Here is a 25,612-nt window from a genome sequence, read left to right as displayed (position 1 = left end):
AGCCCACATCTGGGTCATTTGAGGAATTCCACCTGCATGTCTTCCATTCTAAAAGGAATAAAAAGACTAAGCAAAGTTTTAAATATTCATATATTGTTGTTGACACTCTTGACATGATTTCCTAGTGTTTACCGTACAAATTTCAAAAAGCCCAAAGTTTCCCGTTACCTCCAGTAAACCATAAAAAATATATATGTAAAAAAAAAAAGACTGTAAAAAAATACAACATAAATGAAAAAAATACAATGTGTATGTTGTAATACCTTATTGTGATATACAATACCAGTGAATAAATATACCTAAACCACCTATACCAAATTTTAGGGACATCCCACAATAGGAATAAGTAGGAGAGAAGAGCTGTAATCATGTAAAATAATATCGTGAGATTAAAAAACAAAGCTTAAGCTTCAACATGAGTGTGATTCTGCTGCTTAAAAGTGAAAAATGCTGGACCAATAGTCAACTACCCTTCATAAAGATACCCAGATGTACATGTCGCTTGGTCTAGAGAATAAAAGAACCAACACATTTTGATGATTGTTATTGCTCTTAAAATGTTCAGAAAGCTTTGTTTTCTTCTTTTCAGGACTCTGTATTTATGACATGAATGTGGTAAACATAGGAGGGGAAAACAAGAAGAAACATTCTGATTTCCCTTTAATATCTTGGTCATGTTAATTGATCCCAGTAGAGTCCTTCATTGCTAGACTATTTCAATTAGCTCACTGATTCCTGTATTTGGATGATCTTGCCACTGCTAATTATAGATGAAACAATACCTTGGGGGAGGGTAAAAATCCTTCTCTATCCCTGGGGGAAAACATTAACCTTTTCTTTTCAAGTATTCACAAGTCTCCAAGTACTTGCAAGTCTGCAAGACTTTTTTGGGTCACCCTTTTAATGCTAAGGTGTTTTGACTATTTGCCTCAAATAACAGCTCTAATCTGTAAAAGAGGGGGAAAAATACCTGAACTCTTTTAGTTAGGCTTCACAAAATTGTTCATAGCTGTTTGCAAGTATACTGGGTTTACTCGAAACTTGAAAAGAAACCCAGTAATTCTGTTCTCATATTTCTTGTACAGCTTTCCAGCAATTATAAAAACACAGTGCTCAGTACTTTCATTCATATAGGCTGTCTTGAAATTAATTGCTCCAGAAAGCAATAAGGTTTAGTAGATCTCATTTACTGCTGTAATATAACTTAAATACAATTTTCATGTATGGAAGCAATTCCCTGGTGGTAAAAAGAAACAAAGACTCGGGAAAGGGTTTGTTTCACAGCAATTACGTGCCATCACAGAGTTTGGACTCTACTTTTTTTTATTACTTTTATGAAGGGGGGGTGTAAAGTTCAGTGTTCAGAGTTCATGCAATCAGAAATACGTTTAGAAGTTATATGCCTAGAAATTATACATCATACCATCAATTTATCACTAGAAACTACTAGAACGATTTGTTTAAAAGATACACGTACGTAAACCATTTTTCTGTTGGTCTTTTCACAATAAACACGTGAAAGACAGAAACATTTTGCTATCATATAAGTGATAAGACCTCAAGCATATTATGTCATGCTGCAGAAAGTACCATACACTGCTCAGTGACACAAAGCTAGAGAAAAATAGGATTTGAACGCTGCTCTGATTTTAGAAACAATACTGCAGTTTGTTTTGTGGTATTTATTAGCCTTTTTAACAAAAAGTTCTGACAAAAATTATTCTTAAATCTTGCCTCCTTCCAGTGCAAAGAAGCAAATCAGGAGAAACTGATTTGAGCCGAAAAGAGTACAGTCTGCATTATGTTGGCTTGAATCATGCTGTAAGAAGATTACCAGAAAGTAGGAAGTCAAAGAAATTAAGTTTAGACTGAAATAGAGCTTGGTCAATTCAACACAATCCAGCTTTTATGAATGCACTTTTTCAAAGTGTAATCAGTTACCTTATACATTTGGACTTCATATTTGATAAATATATTTACAGTTTCCTTTTTAACTTCTGCAGCTTCACTCACCTTCCCCAGGTGGCCAACCTATGCAGCAGGATGCTGTATATTAGCCAACAAAATTATCAGTTTATTAATTAATTCATGATATAACATCTAGATACAGAACTCCTGGCTCTTAATCAATTAAGGTAATTCTAACTCAGCTTTCTGAAGCCAAACTGAAACAAAACAAGGGACCTACGCTAGTGAGACCTCCCTTTTTCACAAGCAGATAGAACACAGAACCTAGATGATTTCTGTGGATGACACGCAGATTGATTCAATCAAATTCTAAAAGAATTCTTGGAACCCTTTTATAAAACTCCTGAGCTGACAAGTTCTTCAAGCTCAGCTGATGGCTAAACCTCGTCCTACCACGAGAGGCCATATGCAGCTTGGCTTACTACAAACTCTAAGTCTTTCGTGTCAGCTCAGCTCCCTGAAGCAGCCTGAAAATTCACCTATTTCAACTTGGAAAAGGATTTACCATTCACTATTAATATAGTTTTAAATTACATTATTTTAAGCCTTGAAATATCTGAAGCTTTTGGATAAATTATCTTCTCAATTTTATTTCTGCATTCCCATTGTAACCATACAAATCAACTTTAGGTGTAATCAGCTTTAGAGGGAAAAATAAAAATCCCGTGCAAACACTGGCTGATCGAGTTTCCTAACAATCCTGGCAAAATTACACTACATTGAAAAAGAAATAGATGGTGTGAGCTGAAGACTTCAAGTGCTAGCTTTTTCTGCTCTAGAGCATTAAACTGAGATGTCTAGACATCTACTGATCGCACTTGCCCATCCTTCTTCTGAAATCTGGAGCTGACAGTTCCACAGTCAAGGATGCTTAAGCAAGATGTGTATGTAGGGTTCCTAATCTGTCATAGGAGTTGTAACCGGTTTACTTTAACACATAGGAATACGAATACTTTTGATTCTTTATTTGCTTAAACAATTGTACCCAAGCTTCTCTACATCAGCAACTTCTTACTAAATAAGCAAAGCAACCATAGCAATGTTATTCTGTTTATGAAAAAACAACGTTCCATATTTCCATGTAGAAATGGCGAATATTGAAAAGTCTCAAGAGCTATACAATATCAAAACCTCATTCCAACTTACACAGAAATGTTTGTATTTGAAAAGTGGTGGTTTCAAATACTTGAAACAAGAAAATACCTACCCAGTATTGCAATTAGAGCAGCCAGTGATTTCCAGAAGGTGAAGTAGAATGATATATAGATGGGTTTAGGTGCTTCCATAGTGGTTGGGCAGGCATTTCCCTTTCTGTAATTGCTCAAAACCACAAGTAAACAGTCCTTTGTACTTGGAGCTTGAGCAGCTCTGAAACCAGTCATTTTCTTTCCCTCAAAAGACAAGATATAAAATAAAAATTGAGAAACACCATTGAGAAAGGATAAAATGAAAAACAAAAACAAAACAAACAAAAAACACACAGAGTCCTGGCTCCACTGTTCCTCTAAATGTTCCCTTGCAAATACAGGAGAAAGAGCCCCAGAGTGGCAGCTAGGCAGTTTGCTCTATCCCATGGAGAGAGCAGCACTAAGAGACGATGTCCCAAATATGAACCTCTGAGGTGCTCCTACTTGGTCAGCACAGTCTTGCAGCATCCTCCACACAAATCTTAAATCAAAAGGTCAAGACAATGGCAACATTAAATCAAAATGACAATGGATGAGCTTGTATAGTTAAATTTAATAACAACATTCAAGTATCATTATTAAGTAATGCTAGAAAAAAATCAATACTTTAAGGAACTTAAAGTCTTTCAGCTATTATTAATGTGGCAAATGCTGTATTTTTGGAGAGAATTTTGTTTGATTGGTTGTTTTATTTAGGTAGATGGTGCCTGATTCCTAACTTCAGCTGCAGGTCTGGTAGTAGTTACATTACTATTTTCTAAAAAAAAATACTCTCCTCCAATCAACATAAAACACTGAGCAGACTAAAATTAGTACCCATAGGCCGTACAGAAGTTAAATTTTAATTCTCGAAGGGGCTGTTAAGTATATTATTTTTCCCACCAGGTCTTTGATCCTGCCTCAGGTCCAACTGATTGCCAGCATGGGAAACCAGGGGTTCTCAATTCAGCATATGGTCCTTTCTCCTTGCAACTGAGAGATCAGTTGATAAAATCAACTGATCAATCACTTGTTGTGCACCTAGCAAGGACTTCACCGTATTTGTTTGACCATGGTTCAAAGTCACTTCCTATTGCATTTATACTGATTTATCAATTGATAAAATTTTCACAGTTAACTAGGTATCTTGCACACATCTTAATATTCATAGTTTGCTTTGATTAAAATACAAAGTTTCACATTAATTAAAGATTTATTTTTCATAATGCAGACAAGCTGCAGGGTTTGAGTACTACTTAACTTAGTGTTTAATCAGGAAAACTACTGTGGCACTGGCCGATTGGGCTGGCTCAACTGCTGCCTGCTCATTTTTTCCCCATAATTGCAGGATATACTTTATTGTGAGAGGGCCTGAACAGTGGAATTCCAATATGCTATACATCAGGTTCTCCATTATTGGATTAGCTAGAAGTGGCATCATTACCGCTGCACTTTCATGCCTATCATTGATTGCATCGTTCTTTCTATTTCACAATTAATGCAAGTCAGCTGGATTGATCAATCTTCTGATGAGTTTGGGCCACAGTCAATACATTCTTATGGCTCTGTGCTACTGAACTGTATGTTTTATAGCTGTGCCTAAGGATTTGTCATTCTGGCTACAGATTTTCTTGTTTCTTAGATACTTCTGCTCCCACCTTGCTGCCTAACTCACAAAGTGTTTATGAATTACTGATGTAACATGAAAAAGGAAGAGAGCAAGAGAGTCACTAAATTCATTGTTGGAAAGAATTTTCTTGGAAATGACACCGTTGATTGGCTCAGTACCAACCATTCTGACAGCTGCATATTGCACTTGAAAATACTTGGCTTCCAAGGAAATGCAGTGGTTTCACAAGACCACAAGACCTTGTTTAGATGTCATGTTCATGAAATGTGGTAACATGTTAATAACTTGTAATTAACAGTTTGCTAACATTGAAATACTCATTATTTTTGAACACTTACACTTCCAAAGCATAGGAAAATTTGCAGGAAAATCTCTATCCATAATGTGAGGGAGAAAGAAATGTTGGGGCATGGGGAGAAAAAATGAGTCACAATACTTGCCTAATGCCACTCTTCTACTACCCTATGTTACAAGTATAACATCCATATTCAAAAATTTTCTCTACGAAGAATAATACTGAGTTATTGTCATTTTCTAATAAAACAGCCTATACATAAAAGTGCAATGGTGTACAACTTCTGATATTTTTTAACTGAATGTCTTTTCTCTAGCTACTACAGAATGTACCCATATTGATGCCTGTTTTTTTCAGCTGTCCACCAAAAATGAATTCATGTGTTTTTGCAAAACAAATCCACAAAACCAAGAACCTGAAAGTTCTTGCTAATGCTAGTGCTCTATCATAGTTTCATTTTCATCCAGCTACATCCTAGCCTGACACATTAGAAGAAGTTTCAGTCAGCAAAACATGCCATACTTAAATATAAGAAAATGAATGAACTGAAGCTTGGACAAAGTGTAAAGAATTATAAGTATAGTCAGACTAGAGTTTGGAATTTCTAGACTAATTTGCACATTATGCTGAGAACGCCTTCATTAAACCAAGAATAATTGCCTTTTTTTTTAATCCCTCTGTCTCATCTAGTTTCAAATGCCAGTACCAGTGACAATTACAAGGTATTAACAATGAGAATTACACTGTGATACCAAGTTGGTTTTTTTGTTGTTGTTGTTAGTTTTTTTATTGAGAAACCTAAACCTACAGATAAAAAGCACTTATAACTAAAATAGTTAAATTTCTCTAGTTAGAAAAGCAAACCAACCCCTGAAACAAGTTTCTGGTAAGCCCTAAAAATACCTCTGATCAAAGAAGAAAGAAGAAGAAACACACTGTTTGACAATGGGAAATGCTCTGTTAAATATAAAATGTATTTCATTCATAGCAAGTAATGCATTTCCTTAAACACTCTGGCTTTACAGAGAGCAAGCATTTTGGATTATCCATACATAATTCAGTTCCACTGAAAGTGTTCCACCTGAACAATATTCCCTTATGTTTCTTGTAAAATTTGGAATATGAAAGACAGAGCTCATGCCTTAAACTGGGGTAATATAATACAACACTCTTATATAGCTTTCAAAAACACTTTTAAAATCAGGGACCAATACTGAGGTGTTGCTGCTTTGTCATCAGTGCCAGTAACATAAGAATCACTGCCAGCACTCAGTTTTCCCCTTTAAGAGTAACATGAACTGAGAAACAGGCTGAACAACTTAAAGTCTATTTAAGTTTTAAATTAGTTCATGAATCTCTATTTAGGCTACCTACAGATATGGCCTGGTTTTCAGAAATGCAGTGCACAGCAAGTCTTAGCAAGTCACTGTACCTAAATGCGCTCACATCGCCAAAAAAAAAAAAAAAAAAAAAAAAAAACAAACAAACAGGCCATTATATTTAGATGCCTAATTATGGGTGCAAAATTTGAATGAATTTAATTTTTTTGCCTAGGTAAGCATATATTACACCACAGTTGTTTTGAGGTTGCTTTAAAATATGCCAAATTATGGTAGATAGCTTATATTCAGGTAAAAGTGAATAAATACAATAATTATACCTACATTCCAATCCAGGAAGTTGTGTTCTTCTGCAGCAAAAAGAAATCTATTTTTATTACAGTTTTTAAAAGATTGAAGCATGTATAGCTACAAAGGTAAACAAATTAACATTCTAATTAATCATATTGCCAAAAGATTTACACTAAACATAGAAAGCTGTGCTACTTTTCCATTTCAGAAAATTGAGCAATGAGATAATAATGAAAAATATTCCTAAAAACCAAGTAATAATGATGGTGTGTTTGTAAATAAGAGTTTTTCATATCTCAGATTTCTTGGCTTCCATTTACACTACATTACACTTCACCGGAAATTGGAGCACAAGCCCAGGTTTCAAAATTAAAAGATTTAAAATGAAATTAATTCAAAGTTCAGTCCTGGGGGAATTCATCTCTGCTATTAAAAAAAAAAAAATAAGAAAAAATTAAAAGTTTACCTTTTAATACTGTTGCATTTTCACCAAGTTTCTTATCCTTTCCATTCTGCACATCTTCACAAGGATATCAGCTCCTTGTTTCACTCTATATATTCACCAAATAACTTATTTGATGCATGGCAAAATTTACACTGTTATGGTTTTGATGTTACTCTAGCCTACTGTACCCTTGCTGTGCTTTTAGGTATAATCTCCTGGTTTTCTTAACAAATTTATTTTTAAGGAAACAATGGGCTACATATGCCTATTGGTACTGTATAGATCCCTTTACATATACTGGCATAGAAGAGCTACACTTTATGAAAAAGCTCGGTGTGAACAATGAGAGGCCAAACCCTCTTCATAATCCAAACACAAATAACTGTTTTTGAGTTAGTCTTTGAAAATAGAATAACTGTCAGTACGAAAGCATGTGATTCTCTCTCGCTCTCTCTACTTTTATCACTTATGCAAATATATTTCTATGTATGTTTTCTGCGCATATAGCAGGATAAAAATAGTAAAATTTTCAGCTTTGCTGTGATTTTTTTTTTTAAATCCTTGTTATGGGATTGAATATTTAACATCACTGTAGCATTTGAGAAGACAGTAAAACAATGGAGTGCCTCATGAATTTAGATGGATGTGAATTCAGTCATTTCAAAGAAAACATTGCACAGTTAGCCAAACTGAAATTTTGTCCTCAATTACTGAACTTGTAAACAAAACTTGCAATAAACATTTCCTATAGTCATAACTTCTAATTTGTCTTTTACAGTAGAATAAATTAACACTATATGTTTGCTTTCTAATTGTCTAAAGAAATTATAGGAAAAGAATGCTCCAGGCAGATGAATTTGTATTACATATAAAACAAACAACCCCCACCCAGGCCTAATCTTGTTAGTTTTTTAGCATCCTTGCACAGGCAAAATGCACTGTCAGAATGCACACACATGCAGTAATTGACACGTGCAACTTCAGATAACATGATACAAGATCTCACCTTTGGTTTCGACCTCCTGAAATAAATGTTTTTCACTTTTTCAAAGGAAATGACTTGCATGTTATTTATGAGGTAATACACATAAATGCTTTGAGCACTGGGAAACACAGCTTTCAAATAATGCAGAAAAACTTGTGTCTCTTAGGGCTTTAAAGGTATTGCCGCCAAGTTCTTTTGCAGAGGTATAGTCTAAATACTATAAAGTACAGTGGAAAGGATTAAGTAATCTATACTTCCTTCTGAATTATAGATGTAATCAAAATGAGCAAATACACATCAGTCTTCACTATGCTTGTCTTCCTATAGAATTTAAGCTGAAGCTCTAGTTTTTATGCCTCGTTTCTATACAATCTCCGCTGTTTACCTAAGAGTTTGAGTTTCATAACATAGTATAAAATGTCATTAAAAAGGTATGAACTTGGATGTTTCTCTCAAAAGGCATATGTCAAGTTTCCACCAATGAATTCCATCATGAATACAGTTTCTGATTCCAGCTTAAATTTATATTTCATTGCTTATGTTTTAACATCATTTTTAATATTTACTTAACATCTTTCTAAAGACAGAGCCAGCGTCATTAAATCAGAAAATGGAACTCTTACAGAAACCATAATCATTACAGCTTAACCTAAAACTGCTAATGTAGGCTTTTCTTTCTTCTAATTTTGCAGACAAAATAGCAGTTTCCTGTGGCTCACTGATCCTGACAATACCCTTAGACCAATTCCCATGATTCCCTCATCATGGGCAGATATCATTTCAACAGATGTCAAGAACAGCTAAGTGCACTTAGGCCTATTTGTTAAATTCCTAGGGGGAGGTAGATTGGCGAAATTCATCCTGTAATTAAACCACATATTTCTTTCAAGCTGCCTCTCCCCTCTTCCCTTCATAATCCCTCTGCCTCGCATCAAATCATTTAGGCACTTATTGGCTACAATCAATACAATATGAGATGCATTAATTTAGTCCCTAGGAGATTTGCTGGGAATAGGCGGTATTGCTCCGCAAGCATTCCGAAATGTTCATGCAAGCATGCTATCAACTGCAGCAGTATAGCACTTATAGTCAGCATAGGCAGATTTATGACAATTCCATACTGTGTGCCCACAGGTCTGGTCTGCCGCCAAACATACATAAATTGGATTGAAACGGGAAACACTAAATATATTACCTAATGCACACAAACGCTAAATAGTGCAAATCACTGTGAGGAGTTGGAATGGGTGAACAGAATCTTAACAATAAAGCTCAAGCTTTCCATATGCTCAAGCACACTTTGTGCGTTGCTCTGTAGAGTGAAATTGGGATTGGAAAGAAACATTAACAAGGGTTCTCATTTACAAATATGAACTTCAAAGTATTACCTTACACTTATATTTATATCTTGCCTTTTAACCTGCACATCCTCCTTTTACTGCACTACTAGGATTTGGTTTTGTCTTCATAGAAGTAAGGCAGGATGGAGCTATCCAATTTTTGTAGGAAAAGGATATAAAAATAATTCTGAAATGAGGCTACATTTCATTTTTAAGGATATACTATTGCAATTTTTATTTAAAAGCAAATATATAAACCAATTCCCTAACTCATAACTGTGAAGCTGAGGACTTAGAAATGTCAATAAAAGAATATTAAATGTTTCATAAATCCTAAGCATGGAATACATTGGGAAGCTATCAATATGTACATCACGCAATATGTCACTTGAAATCAAAATTATATTTGAAACAGGAATGATAATTGAAATCTGTACACACACATAAAGATAGCTTACTAATGTGGTAGACTAGGGAAATAAGGAAAAAATATAATATCCAAGACTTAATTAGGTTATTTTGCTAGAACTGAAAAATATAAAATAAAAATCTATCAAACAAAATTCTGTGTACAATCACATGTATTTAATTTTTAAGATAGAGAATTTTTCTTCATTTTTAAAATGAATATCATTTATAATTTTCTCATGAACAAATTTGACTTTAGATTATATTGAACTGTCTATTTGAGCTTGTTTCTTGTATACTATATTGGGAAAGCATAACTTTGAAATTTCCAGTGAATCATCTTATAAAGTGAATTTATTAAAGGAATATTGGGGGGGGGAGGGGGGGAGAAGGATGTTTCTAGTAGCAAGAATTACTACATATATAAAATAATAATAGTGATAACGAGCTGCCTGTTAATGTTATACTATAAAATCTTGCAATGTTTTACTTGTTTTAGTTATTTTTTGTTTAGGGTGTGAGAGCCATTGCATTATTATATTACCTCCATAGAGTAGGAAAGGCTGTTTTACTTCACAGTTTCTCCTGTGTCTTATGACATACCGACACTAAAACAAGTTTCAAGCACCTGATAAGTGATTTGCATTACTGTAAAACACCTTACATCTTTTTGACTAAATCTACTTTCTATTTTAAATTGATAACATCAAGTTTCAGCACAAATACTGGAGAAAACATAACCATTCAATTTATAACCAACACTCCAAGTCTGCAAGGGTAACTTGAGTGGAGTCTCATCCTTACAATAGAAGAAAGTCTGAATGATTGCTATTTATAATGGTAATTATTTCACTACCCTAATGTTATTTCACAGAAATGCATTTTAGACTTCGTTACCATTCCCCCTTTAGTAAATGGTTAACCAGATGATATTTATCTTTAAACTCTACAACTTCACAGAAAAGTCAGTCTTCTAGACTTGCTTCATGCCTGAACTTTCTTAAGGAATAACCTGCAGGCAAAGGTATAGCTGACACAAATACAGCTTATACACTCCACATTAATGTATAAGCAACCTTCTAATTTGCTCAGAAATTTGGAAGAAAGAAAAAAAAAATCTCACATTAAAAAAAAAAAAGTATGAAAAAAGGAATACAGGGCATAATTTCAGCATGAAAATATACTGCTTTAACCTCAAGCCCCTGAGATCTACAATTAAGCATCCCAGAAATTAGGAAATTAATATAAAAAATGTTATCATGCAGCAAATACTCTTATTATACTTTAATTTATTAGAAATGTTTTAAAACTCTCCCTATGGAGAGAGTACAATTTAGAACTGCTTACATCTTTCTTAGAAGCTGAAGTAAGCTTTTCTGTTTCATCCTTTATAATCATATTTAAAAGCTTGCAAAAACTGCTGACTTTGCACTGAAACAGATAATTATGCCAAATGTGTTTTTTCTAGTACTTTTCTATGTGTACCTAATTGTTGTCTACCTTTTTTACACTTTACTTTTGTATGCCAAGAAGCTTTGCAAACAGAAGACGAAGAAAAAAGAAAAAAACACACTAGATACACCTGCTTAATGACTATAATTAGGTTACTACTAATTCATATAGCTGTTACTACAGACTGTTTAGGTAAATGACTAAAGCAGAGAGTTTCAGATAAAAAATAATTAGTCAAGTTTTTTGTTTGTTTGTTTTTTTAAATATTAGGACAACAGCTTTATTCCCTCTGATTGTTATTGTTTTTCCCCCTCCAGGAAGTAATTTCATAATGGAGAAAGGCAACCTTCCATTTAAAGAAAACTTCTGCTTTCCCACTTCTCTTTGAATTGTTCCTTTAGATTTTCTGATTTGCCTTCACAGAAGAGGGAAGGAAGAATAGCTATTCACTGAATGCTCTCTCAGTCTCCAGTAGTTTGTGGTTTCAAAACTTCTTTGCTGGTACATTTTTGCCTTTAATATTCTGTGATGGATTTGTTTTCGATTAAGTTTTCCATCCTTCCCTTGGATCCAGGTAAACATTCAGCATTTGCAGCATCCTTCTGCAAGGATGTCTACACTGTATATACACTGTAGAAAGTATGGCCTTTGCTCATTTTGAACCTGACACTTGCTAGTATCATTTGATGTCCTTTATTGGCAATGGAAGGACCAACGAACAGTCAATCCTTGTCCATCTTTTTCTCATCACCCATGGTTTTATAGACCTTTTTTCATGCTTCCTATCATTTGCACCTTTTACAGGTTGTTTCAGCTTATACCCATCACTTTATACGTGGTTTGTTTTGCCTCTTCAATTTAAATTTATTTACATTGAATTCCATTAGTTTTTTGGACTTATAAGATCCTGCTGCATTTTTTTTCATTGATCTTTATCTTACCTTTTCTGAGCAACTTGGTATCATTGGGAAACTTTGTCATTAATGACATATTTCAATGAATACAGTGAACTGCATGGGATAACCTTACCTCACTGTGAAAACTGACCACTGTTTAACCATTATTTTTGTCTGTGCAAGGATCTTCTACTTCATCCCAAGGCTGCATAGTTTCTTTAAGAGTCTTTCATGATAGACTTTATTAAATGCCTTTTGGAAATCCAGGCAAACTAAATATTATCAACACAGATTTATTTATTTATTACTATTTTCAGTAGTACTAACAGCTTTATGAGCCCTAACCTTCCTTTTCAGATGTTATTATGATCCTTCCCCTGTATGCCATGTTTTCTCTGTTCTATTCTGTATTAGAGTTTCTAGTAAAAAGTTAGCAGCAAAAAAAGGACTAGTATTACAAGAATGAAAGGTCAAAATATGTTTCCGGAAGTGGAAACACTTAGCTGAACATGCTAACACTGAGTTGTTTTTTTGTTGCCCTTTTTTTTTCTTTCTTCCTTTCATTTACTTTATGCCTGTCATCTTCATTTTCTCAGCTTTCTTCACCTTTTGTTTGGGATGAAAACAGCAGAAGCAGGAATGGCAGAAGGATGGCTAAATTGTTTCTTGCTTATAGCAAGAGATGGCAAAGAGGCATGTGAAGATGGAGATGACAGGACTTTTATTTGTTGTTATTTTAGAATTAACCTGTTCTTGTCTCCTTACACATCCTGTACCACAAGGGAATATTCTTTATTTTCACTGTTCTGAATTCTTCATAGCTTGTGGTATATGATTGGGCTGTATAATACAGCATCTGTAAAACACTTGAGTAGTTATTAAAGATATATAGCATATCCGCAAAAGCAATTAAAAGTTGTATGAATAACGTGAATTCTAAGATCCCTACCTTATGAGTATTTTACTTAGTACCTTTATTTTTCTTTTAATATGCCACTGCTAGTGTGAAAGCTGCTCATTATAAAAAAGCATACTTAGTCCCTAAAAGTTGCCTTGAACTCTATGAAAAAGGCAAAAAAACAGTCATAACATGTCAAGGACTTTCAGCAATTATTAACTTTCAGTCATTGTTATACATTGTATCGCAGTAGATTAGCATAGAGAGAAAGAATGATTTTTTGTCTCAAAGTTAGGCAGACAGTAAATTTAATGTTCAGTTAGAAAAAAAGTGAAAAATTTAAAAAAATGTAAAACAGTGAACAGAAATATGAACAAAATAGCAAAAGGTGAAAAAATATGTTTTTTTTGTGAACTCATTGTCTTTCAATTCAATTATCTTCTCTTTGAACTATAATCAAATATAACAATAACTTGCCTCTTTATAGTAATTACATACTAACTGTGTGATTGGGGTAGCCTGAAGGCTCAGATTTGGTTACACCTGCAGACTAAATTATTTTATAAGTGTTATTAGAAGCAAATGAAGGAGCTAGGAGAATAGCATTAACATTATATAAAGCAACACTGATGTAGAATGCCTCATATGGAAAATTAATAATTTCCTCTTTAAAACAGGAAAGTATGAAGTTGAGAAGGATGCATCTCAAACTACTAAAGGCAACTGGTTTTGTGATACTACATATTTTTGTTCTGTTTCATTCCACTACAAAAGTGAGTGTATGCTATTTACATTTTTGTGAAAACCGTTAAGCATCTTTTTTTCTAGATACTAATTAGAAATCTTCGCTCTTAAAGACCAATAAGCTGTTCTCTCTCTTACCTATACGATCATCTCATACAATCATGGATGGCACTATATTCTCTCTAATCATACAACCTAGATAATACGTCAACTTCATGTTTGCGAAATCCTGAATTCAGTCTTAATGTCATGAAAAATTCCTTATTTAACATCTTGAAGTTGCATATTTATTTCAGATACTTTATGTAAGGTTTTCCCCCACACAGAGGAAGAAGAACTACAAATTCTCACCCTTGTTTAATGCAGCACCTATCCACAAAACGGCAAGAATGAAAGACCCAGACTAGTTCTAAGCAGTCCTGGTTGTCTTTTCAGCGCAATGCAATTCAGAGAGTTTTTAAAATCGTGATTTAGTGCCTAGGCAGACAGCCCTGCTTAAAACAATGCCCATCCGCTTCCCCCCCCCCCCCCCTTTTTTTTTTTTTTAAATCTTTACTTTTTTTATTTCAAGAAACCATGTTACCTCCTTTAATGACTTATGGCCACTGCTGTGTCCTGTAAGATTATTCCCTTTCCACACTTTGGCATTAATTACCTCTCTTTATACTTCTCCATAATCATTCACTCTGCTCCTCTCTAGTTTCTCCCATCTTAAGGCTAAGATCTAAGACAAACATTCTGCTTGCTGTATTTCTATATATTGTATTCTCTTTAAACTTGCTGAATGCATTGTTTACAACCACATCGTGGAGTTCCCCTTCTACTGTTCCCATTCTGTTCTCCCATGAGATCTATCTGTTTAAGGAAATGTGGTTGGCAAAGCCTTCTAATGAATGTTTTCTAAGCCAAGGCTAAAAGATAATACTTCATGCTCACACTCATCTAATCTGTAAACCACTTTCTATAACATCAGCCAGACAGCTGATCATAATTCCTCATGTAATTACACTTTCACATTATCTATGTCTCCTTCTTGTCTACCATCAGCTTTTTGTAGGTTCTCTAAGAGGTGCCTGTCCTTGCTTTCCTGCTCTTTTCGCTACACATCTTATCTTTGGCCATTTATCATCTACAAAGACATTGTCGTATGACTCATAAGGTCATCTCTCTGCTTTACAAATTTGAACTAAATCTTCACTTGTCTTTGTCAAATCTCTTCATGGATATCTAACTGTTGCTTCAAGAACAAAGCAGAACTTTATTTTTTCCTATTGCGCATCAGCTTCCAGACCCTCTTTTTTAGACCTTTCGAAAATGTATTATCTTAAACTCCTATGAAAACTTCAGGATTTTTTCTGAATAACATTTTTAAGATCTAGCACTTCATATTCATTCAAAGAACTTAAACTTCCACCCCACCTTTCACCACACCATTTGTATAAGTAAGATTTTTCTCCCACTTTGGCTGTTTTTATCTACTCACAACCTTTTAGACTGCTGCTGCAAAAGGAATTTTGTTAAAATATTACTTAGATCATTTCAGCCATCTTTTTATATCTTCCTTTTCTGTCCCATCAGACTGACCTACCTCTTCCCACATCTCATGTGTCAGTTTTCTACCTTCAAAGGGACTTCTTTTTTTTCCCCTCACATTTTCAGATATATGGTTCTGGCTTTTTCTTTCTTGCTGCCCCTTCCATTTGTTGAGCTGTTCCCTCCCACACCCCCCCCCCCCGATCTGTCTTGTGGCTACTAAAACTTGACAAACTAGTCAATCTATGTTAGTCAATGATGCTCTACTTATTCTTTGTAATCCCTTTTTCCAGATGTCTTCAGAATTAAATTCTTTGAACAAAGATCATATTTTTATTTTGGACTTTTCAGCATGTGTCAAAAGGGGTCTTCAACACAAGGCTTTGGCATTACAGTCATGCTAATAAGGAAACATCAATAAAAACAAAATATGAATGATATAATAGGAAAAATACATTTAAAAATTAAACTGAAATTTAACATAGTTAATATTGCCTAAGATACTCATCAGTGTTTGTGTAGGTTGTAAATTAAAACACTCTGTATTCCTTGAAAAAAGTGATATAACATATCTGTAAATTAATGGTGGAAAATTGTTATATAGCTAACAAGATGTTTGATAAGAATCTTTCCTTACCTATAGAAAAAGTGCATTAATTGGTACTTCATCATGTATTTCTCTTTACTCCATCATCACTTACATTTACACCTTGTCTGTTTTCCCTTCTAATTTCCTACTCTTAAACTCTTGAAATGAATTAGGCTCTCCTCCCCACAGCTGAAAATGAGAAAGTGATTAGTTTACTTGCAATGCAGAGATTTTTGAGAAGATTTGGGGAAAAAAGTGGAAAGATACTCTAAAAGCTTTAAACGTTATAGTCAGGATCATTTGTATCATTTTGTTATCATGCTGACTCTTATCCTTTTTGTAATGTTTTGTTTTGTCAGTTTCTAAATTATTGATTTTAATCCATCTCACCTTGCAGCCCTACAAACAATTGAAAGGTACAAGAGAAAAAAAAATAGCTCTTAATCATTATTAGTTCTTTGTTCAAAAGAAATTTGGTTTAACTTTTGATCCATATACTTTAGAAAACATAAAATCTATTTGTTTGAATTTAAGCCTCATCAGTGCTTTGTCTGGTAATTAGGCAAACAGGCTGACAGCATTATTGGATAATTTTAATGTTTCCCACAAAAGAATGTAAAACCATCTCTCCTAGGACAATATAATGGAAAGAGATTGCTAATACCCAAATTATACTTAGAGAGATCTTGGTGTGCTCGCATGAGAGAGCTTAAAATAAAGTCTTATTTTTGAAAACAAATGACAAGAGATGTTATATTGTAACTGTGATATCTGCCTACAAAACACATAATTTCAGTAAATTAAATGCAGTCATATTGCAGTGTTCCACAACTGAGACACAAGTCTTAGCATTTACGGATACAAATACTGAATTTAACGGCCAGTGTTAACTGTTAGCGCTTAGTGCTGGACTCAATAGACAACATTCAGGTGAGGATGACTAACTCAGAGTATTAAAGCTGCAAAATTTGAAGCCAGTCAGTAATATAAATGACCTGTAGTTTATTCTCCTGAGCCTGTCAAATGGATAGCATTTAACACTTTATTAAGGGGCAGAGAGAATTAGGACACTACTTATATGTACATACAGAAGCTGTAAGCAAGGACACTGAAGGCAATCTCATGAAAAACATGTGCTTCCAAACCTGCATTTTACCAAGGCTAACAACAACTCATTTAATCATTTATTGTCTTTATTTTCCCATCAGTTGACATCTACGGGTGCTTAATATACGTTATCTGATAAACTATACCACAATGGATATATTAAAAGGAAACAGATTTTTTCCTGTTGTCACTTCTTAGAAAAGGTTAGTTTATATCTTATGCAAGGGCAGTAACTGGAGTCAGAGCACAGGTCTGTGGTCTGTGTCGCTGACTGGAGCAAGTGCAGGTGTGCAAGGGGGCAATGGCTAGAGAAGATCAAGGCAGATGTGAGTAGGTGAAGTGCCTGGGGAGCAAGGAGGAGCAGGTCTCCTTCAGGTGCTATTGAAGGCAATGCCTTGTTTGTGGCAACCTGTGCAAACAGCCGTGTCAGTGTCCTCTGTATCTCTAGGATCCATGCTCAGCTTTGCTACTGGTTGAACCTGCAAAGTGGAAAGCAGCAGCTGTGTCCCACAGCCTGGGCAGAGACTCTGGGCTCCAGGCTGGGCCCCAGCGGCTGGGCAGGAGCAGCCCTGGGCTGGAGTGGCTGAAGGAGCTGGGTACATTCCTATTACTTAACGTGTGTCTGTGTGTGTGTGTGTGTGTGTATGTACGTGCACGCACCTGTGGGGAATGTATCTTCAGCTTTGCCATCTGTTGGTGCTGGGGTATGTGGTGTTGCAGCAGCCTTGCCTCATGGGCTGATGGGTCTGCTACGATGTATTTTCCTTGAACAGTTTTTATCAAGTTTTATTTTCAACTGCAGGTGGATAATCAAATATATATCTCTATCTATCTACCAAATATGTGCAAAACATACATATAATACATAATGCAATAGTTTTACATAATGTAAGAATTTTATTCTTTTATGTCAAATATCTTCAAGAGTATCCCTTTTATTGGTACTATGCTTCTTACATGAGCTGCTAAGTACTTCATAACTTACAGAGCTAACAATACATCAAATTCATCTCCTTATGTGCAAACATGACCCGTTATTCTCACTTAAAAGAACGGAAACTATGGAACTATACGAGTACACAGAGTTCGCGCCAGACTTACTATTGAGGGAAGGGGTTCTCCAACCGAATGGAACAGTGTCTAGCTGTGGATACACTTGGTTGAATTGTGTGCCACTGTAATTTTTCCTGGCTGACATGTCTATTCCAGAACGCAACCACAGAAAGCCATTTCTGCCTGATCTGTGGAAAAAGTCCTGTCAGCCAGGGCCTGATTCACCTGAAAGCTACCAGAATCACAAAGAAAATCATTCTGTTTGGGCAGTAGTGTAATCCAACAAAATGAAAAAGAGTTTGATTTTGTTGGTTTAATTTTTGCATGATGTTAATGCTAAACCTATCCCTTCTTAATAAAAGCAGTATCTGTGACTTGTCTGGGCTTGGGTATTTTGTTAGCCTTATTCAGGCTAGGACAGAAAGATTAAACAGTTTATGTTTGAATTTACATTTATGTATGAATTGATTGAGAGCAGCCATGCAGAGAAGAACTTGGGGTTACTGCTGGAAAAAAAAATTGGTCATAAGGCAAGCAGTGTGCGCTGACAGCCCTGAAAGCCACCCGTACCCCAGGGCTGCACGAGCGTGCCCAGCAGGGCAGGGAGGGGATTCTCCCCCTCTGCTCCGCTCTCGTGAGACCCCACCTGGAGCCTGCGTTCAGCTCTGGGCCCAGCACAAGAGGCAGGGACCTGTTGGAGCAGGTCCAGAGGAGGTCATGAGGATGGTCAGGGGGCTGGAGCTCCTCTGCTGTGAAGAGAGGCTGAGGGAGCTGGGGCTGTTCAGCCTGGAGGAGAGAAGGCCCCAGGGAGACCTCTTAGTGGCCTTCCAGTATGTAGAAGGGTTTTATAAGAAAGACAGAGAAAGACGTTTTACCAGGGCCTGTAGTGACAGAACAAGTAGAAATGGTTTTAAACTAAAAGAGAGTAGACTGAATGTAAGAAGAAACTCTTCACTCTGAGGGTGGTGAGGCCCTGGCCCAGGCCAGGAGGAGCTGTGGGTGCCACATCCCTGGCAGTGCCCAAGGCCAGGCTTGCTGGGGTATGGGCAGCCTGGGCTGGGGGGCTGTCCCTGTAGTGGAGGAACCATGTGGGCTTTGAGGTCCCTTCCAACCCAAACCATTCTATGATTCTACGTATAGTCCGCTGATTTCCAATAAAAGTGCTCTTCATTACCTTTGAAAATTAAAAATAGCATGGAGAATCTCTCCCTGGTGCTAAGATTAGGTTTATGATAAAGGCTGGTTTGCTCTGAGTTCTTTCAGAACAATAAAACTCTTTTTGTTAAGAGCACTTAAACTTTGGGGGCAAATTGGAACCTGATAATGGGTTGATAGTTTCTGTTATTAACTGAAGTATATTAACAGCCTTAATTCCTCAGATTAAAAGAGCCACTGACAACTGCCTCCTGCTGCACACTTAGACTTTAACAACATCTGTTTCCTACAATGTCTTTGGGAACATAAACTCATTTTATGACTAACAAAGGGAGGATTTTTTAAACATCATTCCTTTAATATAAAATTGTGCTAGTATCTGATAGTCATGAAAATATATTTTTAAAGGCATACTACCATTTTATTTTTTTTCTGTTATTGTGTACTAAGTTATTTTTCATATCTTAAGGTATAACAAAAAGAAATGCTTGAAAACAGAGTTAAAAGCCTGCAGGATATAACTTTATTGCATTAGGTCTGATTATAAACATAAAGGTAACTGATGCATTGTAATAGAATCTTCTTATGACCCGGGCTAAGACTGTAAAATGTAAAGCTTCATACTGTGCTCATGGTGTTCAGTTAAAAGCAGAAAAAAACAGTGTTGCATTTTCAGTATCATCAGCAGAACTGCCATCCTTTCTCACAGGGTTTTCTAATCCATTCTGGCACCTGAGGCATTTGAACAGTTGGTGGGAAGAACTGACACTGTGACGAAGGGAGTCTCATTTCAGATTTACAGTCCAATCACTCACAAAATCTGCCAATTCATTTTATGGTATGTACTGTGAAAATTCATTATTTAATATGAGCCTAAAAAGTGTATTGGTGCAGTACACTAGCCTGATTTTGAATTAGAAGAGAACCAGTAACACAATATATGGACTCTTTAAGCTTGTAGTGAGGGTAGCCCAGCAAATAATACCTGAAATATCCTTTGTATTTTCAATCAAGCATAAAATTTGTTCAGCCAACAAGCTGTTCTATTTCAATATTTTTTCTATCTTTTTATGTGACTATTATATATGTATAGCTCTATGTATTCTATAGCTCTATGTGTGCTAACTGCTAAAGGCAGAAATAAATTACTAGTCTTAAGTCAGAAAATGTTTCTATTTCAAATATTTTCAGCTCCAAGTGTTAGTTATTTCAAAAGTTTTCAGATATCATTTACTTCTGAACTTCAAGACCTGATATAATTTCTTAAAACAAAATAAAAAAACAAAAACACAAACCAAATGAACACATTTTAACTCACCATTTCTCAACTAATCATAACCACTCAAAACTAATTAACTCACAAAACGCTCTTTTTTTTACTTTATAATTGGATGACTTAGGGATGAAACTACACTATAGGGACCATGGAACCCATAATCATGACTGTGCCACATGATACAGAAGCAAACTTGGAGCTACTACCTCTTCATTCTCCTTGGTGATATGGCTTGGTTATCTCGTGCTCTACAAAAGGCAATTTCTCTGTCTTATAGACCTGTCACGTGCTAAGACTGAGAAAATATTACAATAATATTAATATAATATAATAATATTAATATAACATAATATTATAATATAATAATAACTTAGAAAAAATTAACTCACACTTAAAGAAAATATCAGGATGTCTCTAGGTATGTTTTCCATTTGTATCTGTCCCTGTTGACTTGTGCTTTGTGTGCACTTTGTGTGCACTTTGTGTGAATCAAAAATGCAGTATGTCTGTTCCACTAAAAAATGCAATAAAATGAGAAGGAGCTAGGCCATTCATCTTAGCTAGGAGTTAACAACAAGAGCAGTGGTTTTGAACAGTCACCAAATCCACACCTTGATTTGCTGCTGATCGTCACAATTTATTTATTTATTTATAATTATTTATTATTTATCCTACTAACAAAATCAAAACATGCAAAATAAACCTCAGACAGGCTTGTAAGTTTTTTTTTAAATGTGTTATACATTCTCTTTATTTTCCTACTTTTTATAGCAGCAGTTTGATATAATAAACCATAGTTTGTAAAAGCCATTAAGAGTAAGCTTGCTAGTAGCAATCCTATTAAGTTACCTCATCAAGTGATGTGCTGCAATGTTTTCATATCCACTTATTTTAGCTTTTATGTTATAGCATTCATAAATGTCTCAAATTCCAAAAGTTTAAAAGTATTTTGTTGAAATTATGTGCAATGATTTCTTATTGGAGACTACAAGGACATAAACAATTCAAAAAAAATCAACTTACAAATCAATTACAAAAAGTATATTTGAAAAATCAGTTAGTGCTAGCAATATTTTGACAATTAAAAGAAGGGTTGGAGTTTCTCTCTAATGCAAAGGAATAAGTTTACAGTCTGCTGTGAGATTCCTCTCAGAGTAGAGTGTAAGAATCATGAATTTCAAAAGACTTCAGTTAACGTGAACTAACATCCCTTTGTTTGCCTGAGACTATATTGCAACCCCATTGTGATAACCACTTTCATGGTCCCTCAGTTCAGAGAAAGGTTAGTGGAATGCTTCTTGTTGGCAATTGTAAGCCTCAGCTCAGCATACTTCATAATGTTCATCACAGTTACTGCATGTTTCAAGGTTTCAAATAATCATAACTCCAACATGCTGAGAATAAATATTGGTCCAAAAGCTGAATGCAGCACAGGACAGTATGTATGGAACATATCAGACAACAACTTACTTTTTTTCAAAATCATGTGGTTAGTAGTCATCAAAAAGCTACTCTCCCTCTTTCAGTATACTAAATCAGGATTCAAGCATACTGGACAAGCTATATTTCTATATATGCCTAATTCGCCAAGGCCCTTATTAGGGTGAGACCTATTAGAACAATTAAAAGCAGAAATAAGATTTGAAAAAGGGAAAGTAGAACTCCGGGTAGAAAATGACCAGTTAAGGAAAATTTTGAGCCTGGCTCTCATAAACATTCCTGTTGCCTTGGGGATACCCGAAGAAGTTCAGAACCAAGTATATCTGGGAGCGTGAGCCTCAGAAACACCAGAAAGAGCGAAAAATGCTCCCCGATACTAGTCAGACTCAAGGGAGGGGCACAGGCTGTAAGAATTAGACAATAACCCCTTAGAATGGAGGATAGGGAATGGGTCCGACCAATAATCGACCGGTTTTATCAAGTGTGGTCTATTAACAGAGTGTGAATCAGAATATAACACCCCCATTCATTCTACTGGTCAGGAAGTTGGACAGTAGTATTCAAGTAGTACAGGATCTCAAAGCTGTTATTAAATTGTTGAAGACCTGCACCCCATCGTGGCAAACGCATATACTTTGCTTTGAAGGTCGTTCAACAAGTCAGTAAGCTTCTGGGAATAGACTGGCAACTACATACCCCACATAACCCTCAATCGAGTGGTCAAGTAGAGAAAATAAAACACCTAATTAAACTACAGATTGTAAAATTAGGACAGGAGGCCAGTTTGTCCTGGCCTCAATCATTGCCTTTAGCACGCCTGAGAATTAGGACTGAGTCCAGGACCAAGGAGGGGTTGAGTTCTTTCAAAATATTGTACAGAATATATGGTACAGTCTGGAATATCAACTCAGACTGGCAGCGAGATATTGACAGATTGTATAATAAACCTGCAGAAACAGCTTCGGGAAGTCAAGAAGCTGGTCCTAGGAAGTAGGGCCCAAGGTCTTGATGGGCCTGTGCACAATACTGAACCTGGGGATTATGTATATGTTAGATCTCTTTCAGATTCACCTTTGGAACCAAAATGCGAAGGCCCATTCCAGGTGTTATTGACTAATTACACAGCAGTCAAGATTAAGGAACAGGAATCACAGATACAACACACCAGAATAAAGAGGGCATCTAGACCACGATCAGAGTCAGCACCTGCAGGACCGTTGAAACTCTGGATTCAGCGAAAAGATGGACAATAATATGGGGTTTATTCAGCCTATGGTTAGGTTCCACCCTCTCATGGGAAACCAATTATTACTTTAAATTGACATCTATGTGGGTCAATTTGACCTGAGCCAAAGACTGTTGGGTCTGCATGGCCATGCCAAGGGGAGACCGAGAAATACCGCTCTACGGAGTTATGACCTCAGATTGGACTTTGATCAATAATGCCACAGGTGTCGATATGTGGAAGGCTGGGAACACATCTCAGTTACAGTGTAAAGAAAATGTGATAGATGAAGGAAAGGGACCCAGATTTACCCTCCAAGTTCTAAATGGAGGACTATTCCTAGAGGGATGTAAGAACAAGTCAATGGGAACCTGCAGTTTTGCTCCCCGCTTTAGAAGTTTTAATCTGATCAGGATAAATTGTACTATTATAAATCTGCAAGAAGAATCATCCATCCAAACAATAACCAAATTGGGGTTAAAGGATTTGGACGTAACCCTCAAAGGAATTTACCTTAATCATACAGTTCAGATGAAGAGTAAGGCCATGAGCACTGTACCCATATGCCTGGCCCCTACCAGATTTTGGTGGTTATGTGGGGACGGGTGGGCCCAGAAAATATTGCCCATATTGTGGAAGAGAACATGTGCACTTGGAAGTATAATTTCCCAGCATAAAATTATTTATCAGACTCAGGTACCTCAGGGGATCCTATGGAATCCCTGGGTATGAGTTAGGCAAGGTAGAAAGGCCATTTCTACCCATTGGTAGAAAGGCCTACCTCATTCCATAGTTTTGTCCAATGGTTTCTGCCTTGGCTAGGGGTTAGCGAATTAGAAAAGGCAATTGTAAATATTTATGCCACATTGGAAATAGCGTTGAATGCCACAGGAGATGCTATAAGAGCCCAACAAGAGGAGATTGAGAGTTTGAGAAAGTTTTCAGTTCAAAACAGGGTGGCTTTAGCCATCCTATTTGCCAAGGAAGGAGAAGTATGTACGGTAATCAACAGTAGCTATTGCTCATATATAGACCAAACCCAGACGATTGAGACAGACATAAATGAAATATGGAAACAAACCAGAATTGTACACCAAATAAGGAGGAATGACACTTCTTGGGGATTTTCAGAACTTTGGGAAAAACTTACTTCTTGGCTACCTAATTTTACATGGCTAAAGCAACTCTTTATTGCAGTCATTATAATTATCGTATTACCAGTTCTGGACTCCCCAGTATGAGAGAGACCTGGACATACTGAAGATAGTCTAGCATAGGGCCACAAAGATGATGAAGGTGCTGTGGCATCTCTCCTATTAGGAGAGGATAAGAGAGCTGGGCCTGTTCAGCCTGTAGAAGAAAAGGCTCGGGGGGAATCTCATCAATGTCTATAAATACCTTAAGGCAGGGTGCACAGAGGACAGAGACAGGTCTTTTTCAGTGGTGCTCGGTTCCAGGACAAGAAGTAACAGGCACAAATTCGACACAGGAGGATCTGTCTGAACATCAGGAAACACTTATTTCCTGTGAGGATGACTGAGCCCTGGCCCAGGTTGCCCACAGAAGCTGTGGAGTCTCCTCCTTGGAGATCTCCCAAGGCTGCCTGGACATGGGCCTTGGCCCCCTGCTCGGGGTGGCCCTGCTGGGGCAGGGGGAGCAAATGGACCTGAGGTCCTTTCCAATGTAAACCATTCTGTGATCCTGTGACCCTACGTCAAAGATAGCAACTGAAGAACATAGAAGGTTACAATAAGATTCATGTTCTGTTCCTTTTTCCATTTACAGTTAAATCTGTTAAAAATTCTTTCTCCCTAGAATGAATACTGTCCTTTTACTTGGGGTGAGGCAACTTACTTTTTTTTCTTTATATCTTTTTTTAAAAATTATTTTAATCTTTTTAAGGCTTCTCTTCTCTTATATTCTTAGAGAATAATGGTTTAGTGATTACTACACTAGTCAAAAACTCTGGAGACTTGAGTTCCCTGTGCAGCCTTCAACAAGCCACTCATTTGCTGTACCTCATTTAATGAGAATGCAAATCAGAAGCAGAAAGGCTAATGAAGGTACAGAGCTGTTCTTATAAAAGGGAACATGGAACAGACAATAAACACTGCCTGAAAGAGAGGCGTGAGAAGGGAAATATTTTCATCATATAGTGGCATGGAGGAAGTAGAAAGACAAAGACTGGTTCCCTCTTTCCTCCCTATCATATTTTGTAGGATATGCTCTGCTTACCCTCATTGTGCTTCTCTGAATTCTCTCCAGTTGGCCCACATCATTCCCAAACATTACACCAAAGTCTGGATGCTAATCTACCTGATAGCCTTATCTTTGCTCAAGATATCTTGATCAAAGTGGATATTGTTGTTTTGTTAT

The 25,612-nt window shown here is 36.1% G+C and overlaps 1 protein-coding gene and 1 long non-coding RNA gene across 22 annotated transcripts in view; one reads left to right on the top strand and one right to left on the bottom strand.

The window, feature by feature from the left end:
* The window catches only part of RBFOX1 (RNA binding fox-1 homolog 1), an 861,472-nt gene that overhangs the window by 426,752 nt on the left and 409,108 nt on the right, over nt 1-25,612 (bottom strand). The window contains exon 1 of one of the 21 annotated variants that reach the window (XM_040574386.1): nt 3,176-3,347. The exons of the other annotated variants lie outside the window; for them this stretch is intronic. The gene's annotated coding sequence lies outside the window, so the exon portion shown is untranslated. Of the gene's footprint in view, nt 1-3,175; nt 3,348-25,612 lie in introns of those variants that run through there. 21 annotated transcript variants of the gene reach the window in all.
* LOC121078316 lies at nt 11,722-23,668 on the top strand. Its single transcript, XR_005824527.1, has 4 exons — nt 11,722-11,894; nt 13,792-13,887; nt 20,005-20,133; nt 23,077-23,668. It is a non-coding gene; the product is annotated as an uncharacterized LOC121078316 (long non-coding RNA).

This window comes from Cygnus olor, chromosome 15, assembly GCF_009769625.2.
Source record: "Cygnus olor isolate bCygOlo1 chromosome 15, bCygOlo1.pri.v2, whole genome shotgun sequence".
Taxonomy (NCBI): domain Eukaryota; kingdom Metazoa; phylum Chordata; class Aves; order Anseriformes; family Anatidae; genus Cygnus; species Cygnus olor.
The sequence above is the reverse complement of the archived record's forward strand: the minus strand, read 5'-3'. Positions and strand labels throughout refer to the sequence as shown.